The sequence below is a fragment of the Mobula birostris genome, chromosome X, assembly GCF_030028105.1.
Source record: "Mobula birostris isolate sMobBir1 chromosome X, sMobBir1.hap1, whole genome shotgun sequence".
NCBI classification, from domain to species: Eukaryota; Metazoa; Chordata; class Chondrichthyes; order Myliobatiformes; family Myliobatidae; genus Mobula; species Mobula birostris.
The window spans coordinates 36,578,923-36,589,026 of record NC_092402.1 but is presented as its reverse complement, the minus strand read 5'-3'; the positions used below and the strand labels follow the sequence as shown (position 1 = coordinate 36,589,026).

At 42.9% G+C, this 10,104-nt stretch overlaps 1 protein-coding gene across 1 annotated transcript in view; it reads right to left on the bottom strand.

The window, feature by feature from the left end:
* Window positions 1-1,349: 1,349 nt before the first annotated feature.
* LOC140191900 (acyl-CoA-binding domain-containing protein 4-like) overlaps window positions 1,350-10,104 on the bottom strand; it is a 107,632-nt gene continuing 98,877 nt past the window's right edge. The window contains exon 14 of the transcript XR_011883955.1: window positions 1,350-2,834. The gene's annotated coding sequence lies outside the window, so the exon portion shown is untranslated. The remainder of the gene's footprint in view (window positions 2,835-10,104) is intronic.

Sequence of the window (10,104 nt, the reverse complement as noted above, 5' to 3'; positions counted from 1 at the left end):
TAAAGTAGGACTAGGACTATGACTATGACTACTATGATTAAGACTAGCTTCAAAATGAACAGGCAGTCTCCAGAATGCAAAAGGAATGAGAATAAGAGAATGAGAGGGCAAATGCCATTATCTAAACCTAGTGGTAAATGCTTTGTATCTTTATATCCAAAAACACAGAGGCTTAGTTTCGTCCTTCAGGAAATTAATTTATTTTATTCAAGCCCACTGAATACATTTCTAGAAACTGCCCTTTTAATAATCAAAATGGCATCTGCCAAAGATCAATTTTATATATAAAGACATAAATTATATACATTATTACATTCTCCCAAATACCACAAGGTAATTCTACATTATTTAACTAAACATTTCAAGATATCATCACACTCTGGTTGAGTGCATGGCCTCCACTTAGGCCTGCCCATTGTTTTATTTGTACAGTACTCACAGGCAGAGTGTGATCCATAGTTAACATTCGGACCTGAATTCCTTATTAATTGTCTTTGACAACAGAAGATGACTGTGCTTCCAGGTGTAACACGATGTAAGGTTTCACTGTTAAGGCTAATGTAATGGCTTCTGTGTAATGTTCCACTGCTAATGTAATGGTTTCTCTGTAGCAGCAATGTTTGGGTTATGGCTAGAGATAACGGGGCTTTGGAATGCAGGGGTTAGCCAATGAGGAAATGTTGTTCTTTCTTGTATGTCTGGAAGCTGGGTTTTTCGCGGTCTTTCGTCAAGGAGCAATGGAGAGAGAGGACGCGAATGGAGGGAGTCAGAAGACCACCGGACAAAGTGGACTGAGGAGCGAGGGTCCGAAGGCTGGCTACACTTGGAGGTCAGCGATGCTCGGAGGATGTCGATGGTTGATGAATAGCCGTATCAGTAAACTCCAACAATGTGCAATAGACTTTTTTTCCTTAAAATGGTCCCTTTTTCTTTTTATTTCCTTTACTAACCCTTCATTCAGATTGAGATTTATAAAGTTCAATCATTTAATTGCATATCGTGTACTGTCTGATATTTTGCGGTATGGATTTGTAACCAAGCAACACATCACGCAGCATCCACACAAACGAGATTTCTCAGTTTGGCGGGACCAGAAGTTGTTTTCCCTTAGATGAACACGTGCAGGCCAAGCCTGAGGGTTACAATTGCTCTCTCTGTCGCTCCCCGACGAAAGACCGCAAAAAACCCGGCTTCCAGACACACAAGAAAGAACAACATTTCCTTATTGGCTAACCCCTGTATTCCAAAGCCCTGTTATCTCTAGCCATAACCCAAACATTGCTGCTACAGAGAAACCATTTCCTTAGCAGTGGAACATTACACAGAAGCCATTACATTAGCCTTAACAGTGAAACCTTACAGCATGTTGCACCTGGTAGTTCATTATTTTGAAAGCAATTGTATATTCACAATTCTCATGGTTAAAGCCATTTTTCAATTCATGGGGAAACAACTTGATGCACTGGGTTTATTTCATGGAACAGGGAAATCAGGGGTTTCTGTACATGATAATATGGTACTACTGCAATCCAGACAAGATGACTAAACCTTCTTCATCTAGCTGTGAGTACTTTTTCTCTGCTGCTGAAAACATTGATAACATAAAAACCTCTCAGTTCTTCAGAACTATCCTACATATGATGAGACAACACAGCACCAACACTATGATGACCAAACTCTCTGGCTTTTGAGTAGCAAACTGGCACATCAGCAGACCCTGCACCTTGGAATGCACAGAAGATCTTTCTTGAGCTTCAGTCTATTTCCACTTCACATCCTTTTGTAGCAACTGCTAGATACGACAAGAATTTATTATAATAATTCAGCAAGCATACATATGCCTTCAGCTTAGCTGCACGAATTGGGGAAACAGCATAGGTAATGACTTGGACCTTCTTGTAACTGTCTCAGAGACATGTTTCAATGAAAGTTTATTTTATATGTTTTTATCATAAATTCATGATTTTTTAAATCTTAAAATAATGTTTGATTAAAAATTTTGTGCTTTTTATGCAAGGTTTTATTTAATGTAGAGTGTAATGGGCCACATGACCGGAGTTTAATAAAAGCATGACTGTGGCATTATGGGTCAAAACCAACGTGGTAGCAGAGAAAGACATATGGCCCTAAAATAACCCTATTCTGCATGTGATCCAAGAGGCACACACGGTAATTATTTTTATTTGTTTTATATTGTGTATAACCTTGTTGATGTGCCTTTACATGGACAGTGTGATACGTTTTCAGTGATTTTATTTGATTTCAGCACACTTCTGTTGTGCTGATGTGTTTTGGGGCCTGTTTATCGGTGGACACTAGCTTGAGAAACTTTAAAAGACTGAGAGATGTATGTTTCAAACCTTTTGTGTCTTCTATTTTCTTGTAGTTTTCATGGTGTCTGCTGAAGCAAGAGAGAGAGAGATAAAAATAAATCTTCAAGGACATCTGTATGATGCGTGGCCATTATTTCATTGGACTGATGCAGTTACAGTGAAAACATGCAGCCAACATGGCCGAGAGTTCAAAGTAAGAAGCGCCGCGTGTCCGGGAAGAAGAGAGGAGGAAGCACGATCGCTGGGGCAGCAGGTGGCCGGAGAAGTCGTTGGAGAAAAGGCTTGTCGATTCACAGGAGAAAATGGGAATGACGGCTCCTGACACCGTTGGGTTGAGAATACCGCAATTTCACCACGAGAGAGCAATGCTTGCCAGCGTAGGCTACAGCCTTGCAAATATCCTCTCTACAGGCTTCAGAGTGCAGTGTCTGTTTCATTCCTTTGCTATCTTCAGGCAGGAAAGTGCAGCTCTGCAGACGGCGTCAGGTTTGACTGTACTACCTTTACCACCATATGGACATACATAAAATTTGAGAAATATTTGTTAAAATATTGGTTTATTAATGAGAAAAGTAATTGATTATCATTATAGCTTAATTGTTGTTCCTGCTTTACTAGTGGCATTGTTATAGAACATAGAACATAGAAAAGTACAGGCCCTTCGGCCCACAATGTCGTGCCAACCCTCAAACACTGCCTCCCATATAAGCCCCCACCTTAAATTCCTCCATATACCTGTCTAGTAGTCTCTTAAACTTCACTAGTGTATCTGCCTCCACCACTGACTCAGGCAGTGCATTCCACGCACCAACCACTCTCTGAGTAAAAAACCTTCCTCTGATATCCCCCTTCAACTTCCCACCCCTTACCTTAAAGCCATGTCCTCTTGTATTGAGCAGTGGTGCCCTGGGGAAGAGGCGCTGGCTATCCACTCTTTCTATTCCTCTTATTATCTTGTACACCTCTATCATGTCTCCTCTCATCCTCCTTCTCTCCAAAGAGTAAAGCCCTAACTCCCTTAATCTCTGATCATAATCCATACTTTCTAAACCAGGCAGCATCCTGGTAAGTCTCCCCTGTACCCTTTCCAATGCTTCCACATCCTTCCTACAGTGAGGCGACCAGAACTGGACACAGTACTCCAAGTGTGGCCTAACCAGAGTTTTATAGAGCTGCATCATTACATCGCGACTCTTAAACTCTATCCCTCGACTTATGAAAGCTAACACATCATAAGCTTTCTTAACTACCCTATCCACCCGTGAGGCAACTTTCAGGGATCTGTGGACATGTACCCCGAGATCCCTCTGCTCCTCCACACTACCAAGTATCCTGCCATTTACTTTGTACTCTGCCTTGGAGTTTGTCCTTCCAAAGTGTACCACCTCACACTTCTCCGGGTTGAACTCCATCTGCCACTTCTCAGCCCACTTCTGCGTCCTATCAATGTCTCTCTGCAATCTTTGACAATCCTCTACACTATTTACAACACCACTAACCTTTGTGTCGTCTGCAAACTTGTCAACCCACCCATCTACCCCCACATCCAGGTCGTTAATAAAAATCACGAAAAGTAGAGGTTCCAGAACAGATCCTTGTGGGACACTACTAGTCACAATCCTCCAAACTGAATGTACTCCCTCCACCACCACCCTCTGCCTTCTGCAGGCAAGCCAATTCTGAATCCACCTGGCCAAACTTCCCTGGATCCCATGCCTTCTAACTTTCTGAATAAGCCTACCGTGTGGAACCTTGTCAAATGCCTTACTAAAATCTATATACATGACATCCACTGCACTACCCTCATCTATATGCCTGGCCACCTTCTCAAAGAACTCTATCAGGCTTGTTAGACATGATCTGCCCTTCACAAAGCCATGTTGAATGTCCCTGATCAGACCATGATTCTCTAAATGCCCAGAGATCCTATCTGTAAGAATCTTTTCCAACAGCTTTCCCACCACAGACGTAAGGGTCACTGGTCTATAATTACCCGGACTATCCCTACTAACTTTTTTGAAGAAGGGGACAACATTCGCCTCCCTCCAATCCTCCGGCACCATTACCATGGACAATGAGGACATAGAGATCCTAGCCAGAGGCTCAGCAATCTCTTCCCTCGCCTCGTGGAGCAGCCTGGGGAATATTCCGTCAGGCCCCGGAGACTTATCCGTCCTAATGTACTTTAACAACTCCAACACCTCCTCTCCCTTAATATCATCATGCTCCAGAACATCAACCTCACTCATATTGTCCTCACTATCATCAAGTTCCCTCTCATTGGTGAATACCGAAGGGAAGTATTCATTGAAGACCTCGCTCACTTCCACAGCCTCCAGGCACATCTTCCCACCTTTATCTCTAATCGGTCCTACCTTCACTCCTGTCATCCTTTTTTTCTTCACATAATTGAAGAATGCCTTGGGGTTTTCCTTTACCCTGCTCTCCAAGGCCTTCTCATGCCCCCTTCTTGCTCTTCTCAGCCCCTTCTTAAGCTCCTTTCTTGCTTCCCTATGTTCCTCAATAGACCCATCTTATCCTTGCTCCCTAAACCTCATGTATGCTGCCTTCTTCCACCTGACTAGATTTTCCACCTCACTTGTCACCCATGGTTCCTTCACTCTACCATTCTTTATCTTCCTCACCGGGACAAATTTATCCCTAACATCCCGCAAGAGATCTCTAAACATCGACCACATGTCCATAGTACATTTCCCTGCGAAAACATCATCCCAATTCACACCCGCAAGTTCTAGCCTTATAGCCTCATAATTTGCCCTTCCCCAATTAAAAATTTTCCTGTCCCCTCTGATTCTATCCTTTTCCATTATAATGCTAAAGGCCAGGGAACGGTGGTCACTGTTCCCCAGATGCTCACCCACTGAGAGATCTGTGACCTGACCCAGTTCATTACCTAGTACTAGATCTAGTATGGCATTCCCCCTAGTCGGCCTGTCCACATACTGTGACAGGAATCAGTCCTGGACACACTTAACAAACTCTGCCCCATCTAAACCCTTGGAACTAATCAGGTGCCAATCAATATTAGGGAAGTTAAAGTCACCCATGATAACAACCCCGTTATTTTTGTACCTTTTCAAAATCTGCCTCCCAATCTGCTCCTCTGTATCTCTGCTGCTACCAGGGGGCCTATAGAATACCCCCAATAGAGTAATTGCTCCCTTCCTGTTCCTGACTTCCACCCATACTGAGTCAAAAGAGGATCCTGCTACATAACCCACCCTTTCTGTAGCAGTAATAGTATCCCTGACCAGAAACGCCACCCCTCCTCCCCTTTTTCCATGCTCTAATGGTGTTTTTCGTCTGGGAGTTCAAATGCATAATCAAAAGGAGTATTGGGAGGTTTATTGAGTAAACAGGCACCAAATATTAGTACTTGGACTGCACTGACAATTACATAGTTGCAAAAGGTTATCTGCATATCCGGCAATAACTTGGTGATAGATACAGTGTTTTTTTTTGAAACATGTTCAATGCTACTTCAAGGAAAGTCGAATCCAGGAAATCTTCACGGGAAAAGAAGTTAACCCCAAAAATGCTGTCGCTTAAGCAACAAGAGGCTTCTCAGAGGGAGAGTAAATTCATCAAGCTATATGAAAGCTGGAAAGAACAAGTTAGAGCTACACGTACCAAACTTAAGGATAAGTGCTCCGACCAAGACTTATGTGACATGATTGATGCTGTTGAAGGGCTGGAGACACAAGTGAGAGATGTGTATGAAAATATACGATCTCAATTGGCACCTTCTACTAAGATCAGAAGAAAGATGGATTCCCGCACAGCAGTAACAACAGATTTGATGGGGCTAATGAACGTACGTATGTGTGAAGTGGGGTGAGAGGAGATTGATGCTAAGGCAGAAAACGCAAGACTTCGTATGGTGCTTGACAGAGAGTATGCCCGGTCGATATTTGGGACTACAATCTCCAAATCCACTGTTCGTAGCCACCACTCAAGCTGTTTATCCGAGCAGCAAAGCATCACAGCAAAAAGAGCAGAGTTTACTGCAGTTTGCTGCAAAGCAGGCCGAAATGGAGATGGAGGAGGTTATCGCTGTACAAAGGCAAGAACTTAAAAGACTGGAAAGTCAGAGAGATCTTCAAGTAATAGCCGCAAAGGTTAAGGCTTACTCTGAAGCTGACTCAAGTAAGGCCTTGGAGGAAAGTAGAATGGCAAGCAGTGAGCCAGCTAATTGTCCTCCAATACCTTATAAAGAAATTAAAGGGGAGCAAACATGTAAGAACAATAACAAAGAACGAACAAACAGTACTAACAATGAAGCATCGTTAGTACAAGCCCTAGATGACGTAATGGTTCTCACCAGACTTCCTACACCCACGCCCTCAGTCTTCTCAGGGGACCACTTAGGTTCTCAGAGTGGAGCACAAGTTTTAAGGCATTGATAGAACAGCGATGCACAAATCCAGCTGACAGGTTGTTTTACCTACAAAAATACATCAGTGGTGAGGCAGGATCTGTATTGGAAAGAAGCTTCTACAGAAAGCATGATGAAGCCTATGACCAGGCATGGGAGGCTTTGAATGCTCGGTGTGGCCACCCCTTCGTAATCCAGCGCGCACTTAGAGAAAAACTGAATAGCTGGCCAAAGTTTGGCTCAAGGGAGGCAGCTAAACTGAGACAATACAGAGATTTTCTGACTGCCTGCAGCAATGCCATGCCATATATCAAAGGGCTTCAGGTGTTAAATGACTGTGAAGAGAATCAAAAGACACTCCAGAAACTCCCTGATTGGGTGACCACTCGCTGGAATCATCATGTCCCAAAGCAGTTGCGACAAACGGAGAAATTCCCCGATTTCAAGGAGTTTGCTGATTTTGTGGCACAAGAAGCAGAAATCGTATGCAATCCTGTAACATCCCTTCATTCCTTGAAGCCTACTGAAGAAAAGCCATCTAGAGACATGAAGCGCACAAAGGCTAACATGTTCATCGCAAATGTGAAAGTGTGGGATAAATCAAGCACATTGATGGAAAAATACAGTGCCGTGGAGAACAGCTCAAAGGATTCAAACGGATCCAAGAAGGTAAACACTTCGTTTTCATCTTCAAACCCAGTCACATGCAGGTGCTGTGGGGAAAACCACTCCATCCACAAGTGCCAGAAGCTCACCAAGACCCTACGGAGGACAAGAGAAGGTTCATATTGAACAATAACCTGTGCTTTGGATGTCTTAGGAGAGGACTCAATTCAAAGGATTGTAAGAGCAAAGCTACTTGTAGCATATGTAAGAAACATCATCCAACACAACTTCATGAAGACTGTCCTTCTGCTGCAGCAGACACATCTTCTCATGTTATGCAAGCGGAAGAAAACACATCTTCCCTTTCTTGCTGCATAGACAGAGGCGATGGTGGGAGTACGTCCATGATAGTGCCTGTATGGATTTCTTCAATCACCACCCCTAAAACAGAGACCTTAGTGTATGCCCTACACAGACTAACAACACTTTTGTAGACCAAGAGGTATGTGAGAAGGTGGGGGCAGGATTAGAGCCTGTCAAGTTAAAGCTTACCACTATGATGGGAAAAGATTCCATTGTTCAGAGTGGAAGAGTAAGTGGCCTTAGAGTTAGAGGGTTATCCTCGCAAAGTTTCATCAACTTGCCACCTGCCTATACCAGAGATTTCATCCCACTCGAATGTTCCCACATTCCTACCCCTGAAACGTCCAAAAGGTGGAAACATCTGAATAGAATAGCACAGGAAATACCAGAGCTGTTGGATTGCGAGGTCAGACTCCTGATAGTCTACAACTGCGGGAGAGCATTGGCACCACAACAGATTATCACAGGAGGTGACGATGAGCCATGTGCCATCAAGACTGACCCGGGTTGGAGCATTATCGGCAGCTCACCACGGGTTGCAAAGTCAACAGAAGTGACAGGTCTGTGCCATCGTGTATCTGTCAAGGAACTTCCACTATTGACACCAGCCACTGTCATTAGAGCCCTTGAATTAGACTTCAGAGATACAAACCCTGGGGAAAAGAGTATATCACAAAATGACATACAGTTCATGCAATTACTGAATGAAAGAATACACCAGAATGCAGAGGGCATCTGGAAATGCCCCTCCCTTTTAAGACACGCTCTCAACTGCCAGAAAATAAGCGGCTGGCTCTGGTGCGGCTAAAGCACCTGAAAGGGAAACTTGAGGAAAATCCCAAATTCAAGCATGACTACGTTAAATTTATGGAAGGTGTCTTCAAGGATGGTGATGCAGAAAGAGCTGAAGATCAACCCAAAGCAGGCAGTGTGTGGTATATTCCTCACCAAGGAGTCTATCACCCTAGAGAGCCAGAAAAGATGAGGGTTGTGTTCGATTGCTCTGCTAAGTATGATGGCATGGCTCTGAATGATCACTTACTAGCTGGGCCTGACCTCACAAATGGGCTGACAGGAGTGCTCTGCAGATTCCGCAAGCACCCAGTTGCAGTCATCTGTGATGTAGAAAAATGTTTCACAGGTTCCATGTAAGCCAAGAGGACAGGGGTTACTTACGGTTCCTGTGGTGGGAAAATGGCGATACAAATTCAGAGCCAAAAGAATATCGCATGAAAGTCCATCTTTTTGGAGCAGCATCCTCTCCTGGCTGCGCAAATTATGGAATGAAGTATCTTGCAAGCCAAAATAAAAAAGAGTATCCAGCAGCAGCCAACTTCATCAGAAAAAATTTCAATACTGAGATAGCTACACTGACACATATGTTTTGGTCTTGTTCTATATTGGAACAGTTCTGGAAGTCGGTTTTTTCAACAATTTCTAAAGCACTTAAAATTAATCTACAACCTAATAAATTAACTGTGCTTTTTGGAATAATTCCTCAAAATATTCATGGTATTTCTGTGTCTGACCAACATGTTATTGCACTTGTTACATTGATAGCTAGGAGGGCCATTTTGTTGAAGTGGAAGGATACAACAGCTCCCACTTTGTCACAATGGTTCTCTCAAGTGATGCTATGTCTTAGTTTGGAGAAAATTAGAAGTCGAACCTTTGAACCTTTATTTGATTTTGAGAAAAGATGGGGATCATTTGCTCGTTATTATCATTTGAGCTAATTGATATAATTTTTCCATGATCTAATTGTAAATTTTTTAGTATATTTTCTTTTCTTGCTGGCAGTTTGATGTTTATTTTTAGAAGCTTTTTGTATGACACATGACTCTGGGGTTGTACACCTAATGGGTTCTTTTTTTTCTCACTTTTCTGCTTAGTAGGTTTTTTTTGTTATCACAAAATTTGTTTTCAATCTTTAAGATAATGTCTTTTTTGAGACATTGTAAGTGTTGTTACTTCAATGTACTCATGTTATTTTTTCTGTATAATATAACAATAAAAAGATTTGAAAAGAAAAAATTTCTGTGTCGATGATGGCCTCATCAGTGTAGAATCTGTGGCCGCAACCATCAAACTAGTGAGAGAAGTGCAAAAGTGTATGCAAAAGGAAGATTACACCTCCACAAGTTCATCTCCAACAACAGAGAAATCTTGGGGTCAATTCTGGACAGTGAACGAGCTAGTGGAGCTCAGGATGTAGATCTCAATTATGATGAACTCCCTGTCCAGACCGTATTGGGAGTAGAGTGCGACCAGTGACATCTTGTCTTTTAAAGTCGCCTCAGATGAGAAACCAGCAACACGGCAGGGAATCCTTTCGATTGTAGCCTCTGTGTTTGACCCACTAGGCTTCCTAGCTCCCTTCCTCCTCCTAGGAAAGGAAGTACTCCA